The following is a 4,435-nucleotide window of genomic DNA, read 5'->3' on the forward strand; positions in this document are numbered from 1 at the left end:
ACTCACAGCATTAAAAGAATAGAAACGAAACGTGAACTGTACCAGTTAAAAGAAATACCGTTTGAGATGAACTCCATTGATTGGCTTCGGTGGTTTCCTGCCCGTCAACTCTGCTAGCCAATACGAATTAGTGCCAGCACGAGAAAGTACCTGATAAGGACCAATCCAAGAAGGCTGGAACTTGGCAAAGTGATGCACAGCCGTATCAAGTCGCCACACAGGACGAATTTACGAATATAAGACTGAAAGCGCTGGTTAAACTGCCGCAGCGGTTCTGGTGGTTGTTGTCCAATGAGATCAAGCTCGTCCTTGCTCTCCAGAACTTCAAACCTCGTCACAAAAAGTTTGGTCAGTGAGTCGAGAAGTCAAGAAAGAAAGACCTAACACTTTCCTTTCATCAATGTGTCCAGGGATGATAGCCACTGTGTGCGCATCCAAAGCTCTCAAATTCTGCCCAAGCACTGCTGTCCCAGCCATCGTTTTGTTTTCTCAGTCCAGGACATCACACCCTCCCCCCAGGGGCATCCTGGATGCATGCGAAGCAGAATTTCCTCTCTTCCTACCAAGAAGGACACGACCCCAAATCACGAACGATCCCCACATCATGACCCATACCTCGCAACCTTGAGCTCGTTCCCGGCGGTAGCAGAAAAGATGCGCCAAATGCCTCATTTCTTGAAAATGGGGTACAAAAAGAATGCCTACCCTAAACACTTTCTCTCTCTAGTACAGATCACCCCGTATCGTACGTTCTAGAAAGCCAACCAGTCCATAGTTGTGGGAACACTGCTGTTTAGCTGGTACCTCCGTTTGCTGATGGTAGCAACTGCCATTTCCCTGTTCTTGGGAGAAAAGTGCGATACACTATTAGTACCACTCAATGGAGTGAACATGATGATAGCTGATAGGAAAATCTGCATCAACATCGGTTCGAATTATAGTTAGCGAAGAGATAGCGGACTATTTGTATGCCAGTGTTGGGATCAACTAGTGGAACCTGTTCTTGACAATGATAATGAAGGGAAAAAATAGACCAAAAGGTTACCTGTGTTGAACCTGAGATTTGCTTGAGCTTGGAGCAATTAAGTGACCCTTTGCCCGTGTTCCAGAGGATGTAAGGAAGTTCCAGGTCGCACAGGGCTTCTCTTAGCAGCCTTGCAAACTACCAAAAACTTTTAGAATTCTTTGAAAACAAAGCACTTTACATGGTTGTTCAAGTAGAGCTCAAGTAGCTTCTGTGGAGGATTTGGCAATGCTCCATTCCACAGTGACATGCCTCCCCCTGCTCGTATTATTGTCGGCACCCAGCCAGTGACTAAAGTGCTGGAACACACTATGATGAAATACCGAAGAGTTTACACTTCAATAAAACTTCTTACCTTTCTAAAATCCCGAATGTTGGCTTGCTTCTCTCACCATATTCCTGGAACAAGTAGTTGACAATATCGGCTGCCAGAGGCATTCATGCAAGCTGATTGTGATGGAAAGAAAACGAGAAAGTTACTCACAGCTCTCGTACATTGACACGCCGGTGTTTGGATCCAAGACAAATGAAAACCTGTCATATTCGATGAGAATTTGTTACAGACAAGAGTGTATCACTTACTGCTCTTTGCCTCCAGACGATTCACAAACGCACGATGGACTCGAGATCCTATGGGGCACGGATACAACTACACAAAAATTGAAAAAGTTTCCATCTGCAACTTCCGCGAGACACTACCTCGGCAGAAAGATCGTGCTTCTCTCACTCGTCTACAGAAGGGACAGGCCTCTATATACAAACAAGAAAAATCAACAAACAACTGCAATACGAGAGTTTAAGCTTACCGAATTCGTAAAGCTTGAAGAGCTCAAGTTGAAGATACGATCTGTGTCTTGACGTTCTCTGCCAAGCTTGCAATTCCCCAAGACAGAAGATGTTTGATGGCAGAAAAAAAAGATAATTACATACCCATATGAGCTTGAGTAGCTGAAAAAGGAAGCCCATTCCACATTCGATCACATAGATGAAGACTCTCCAGCGATTGCATCTCAACTATAACAACATATCAGGTAGCATTCGAAGAGGATTTAGTCAGCTGGATCGTCTGGAGATATTTGATTTGAGTGACAACAAACTCAGCAATGAAGTTCCTCCACTGGATAAGTGCAACAACCTTGGTTATCTCGACCTCCATGGAAACTCGATACAGAGCAAGGTGCCAACTTTTGGTGCACCTGCCTTACGTGGATCTCTGTGAACAAGTTCCACAGAGAGATCAGCTCAAGGCTAGCGAACTGCTTATACCTCAAAGTGGTCAACTTTGCACAAAACAATCTCACAGGCCCGCTTGAGCTGATGAAGTTGACAAGTTTGTTCTCCTTTGTCATATCCAACAAGTTGAGTGGCAACATTCCAGTAAAAAGCTTGAATTCCACATACCTCAGATATAGTGGAAACCAATCCACAAGGTGTGATCCCCCAAGAAATTTGCAGCTGGATTATGATCCTGTCTTTTGCATACAACAGGCTCATTCTCTCCAGATTGAAAATTCTTTATGATCAGTCTTTTAACTCAACATGGCAGGATCCTTTAATATTTGATTAATTGATTGATTGATTTATTTATTTAATACTTGTTTTATGATTTTCCTTTAATGTTTGGAATGGTTCAAACCACTTATTTGGTTTTCCATTGGGATTCCAAGGCAAATGGAACCTTTCCATTGCCTCCTTGTGGATATGGAACCAAAGATCACTTTGAGCACTTTGCAAGTCATATCAAAAGCTAGGAATTTGCATTTGGCTGTTTGTGGCAGCAATCAAGGCGTGTGTGGTATTGGTTACATTTCAGGAATTATGTTTTGATCGGTAAGACACAAATCCCTAAGCACCAAAATGGAGTTGAAAATGTATCATGTGACAATGGCTAAAGTGGAAGTTCAACTAAAAGTTTCAACTCAAAAAGTTGAAAATGGGAGTGGAACTCCCAAAAAAGTGTTTGAGGAATGAGCATAAAGTGATTGATGAAGTAAGTCTTTAAAACAAAATGCAAAAAAACTAACACATGGTAAATGTTATAAGACATAAAAGTGTCAAAACCAAATCTGAGACTTAGTCTAAGACTGAGTTTAAGACTGATTTCAAGTCTGATACTGAGTCTGAGACCGAGTCCAAAATTAAGTCTGAGAAATGAAGGTTGAGAATAGGTTTGAGAGGGAGTCCAAATTCAAATTCAAATCCGAGAGCGAGATTGAGATTGAAACTAAGACTAAGGACAAGACCAAGACTGAGACTGAAACCAAGACTAAATCCAAGGGTGAAAGCCTAAACCGATTTTCTCCAGGTTTAATAAATCCCTACAAAGTGGAATTAGTGAGGCTAAAAAAGGTTAATATGACTAAGGAAGACATGTGGTGGAAAATGATATAATTATTAAAGAGTCCAAGGGTAAAATGAATATGGATAAATAAATGGGGTGATTTGATGAAGTATTTAATAGTTGTGAAAGATCAAATGATTAATGTTCCTAATTCAAGTATGAGTGGCATTGTCTTGTATGGTTCATTAGAAACTTGCTTTAGCCACATGGTTAGGAGTACCCATGCACATGAGACTCACATTGAGTTGCAATATTTCGAATTATCATTCTAAAGTTTTAAATTATGGAAAGCAAAAGGAATAATTCTTTTGTTTAGTGACCAAAGGTATAGTTACATAATGAAGAAGTATCAAAGGTTAGTAAAATTTAGTGGATAGGCATTCAAGCTTTAAATTAATAGTGGTGGTGGTGAACACTACTATGAACAGTGAGTATAGCATACATGATTTTCAGCCTTTATTCTATAGTGATTTACCATAGGATAACCACAAAGCAGAACTTATCCTTTTATATACCACATGCCATGTACCATGTGTCTAGGGATAGTGGATTAGAACTTGAGTTTTAGGGCCTTGGGCCACTAAATGAAAGGACAGAGCCTAACTCCCAAATTTAAAGCCAAGGAACAAAAGAATTAGAGCATAGAATGACTCTTGAGCATTTAGCCCAAGGAGTGAAGGGACAAGAGCATAGAAATGTGCTCCAGGTCGAAATAGCTTCATATCTATTGGATATGCAGTGGAATGACTCCAGCAGTTGGTTTTGCAAAAGCCTAGAGAATCTTTTTGTGGTGGAAGAACTATATTTGTAATGAAGAGCATGAATCCAAATCTGCACCATTTATGACAAAAAATCAATTATAATATAATTTGATTACAAGCAAAATGGTGAGAGGGCTGAAGGAAGAAAAAGAATATAAGTCCTAACTAAATTAAAAATTGATGAATGATTAACTTGAATTTATGGATATTGATGCTAAAGATTGGATAAAACGAGATCAAGACAATATATTATTTTTGTATTAATTTTTTTCATTTGTATCAACTTCTAAACTCAAGTTGTATAAACTA

At 39.9% G+C, this 4,435-nt stretch overlaps 1 long non-coding RNA gene across 1 annotated transcript; it reads right to left on the reverse strand.

The window, feature by feature from the left end:
* Positions 1 to 98: 98 nt before the first annotated feature.
* LOC112343955 lies at positions 99 to 697 on the reverse strand. The gene is made up of 2 exons (XR_002991487.1): positions 624 to 697; positions 99 to 559 (listed from the first exon to the last, which is right to left on the reverse strand). It is a non-coding gene; the product is annotated as an uncharacterized LOC112343955 (long non-coding RNA).
* Positions 698 to 4,435: the final 3,738 nt, after the last annotated feature.

Source organism: Selaginella moellendorffii, unplaced genomic scaffold (genome assembly GCF_000143415.4).
Source record: "Selaginella moellendorffii unplaced genomic scaffold, v1.0 SELMOscaffold_352, whole genome shotgun sequence".
Classification (NCBI taxonomy): domain Eukaryota; kingdom Viridiplantae; phylum Streptophyta; class Lycopodiopsida; order Selaginellales; family Selaginellaceae; genus Selaginella; species Selaginella moellendorffii.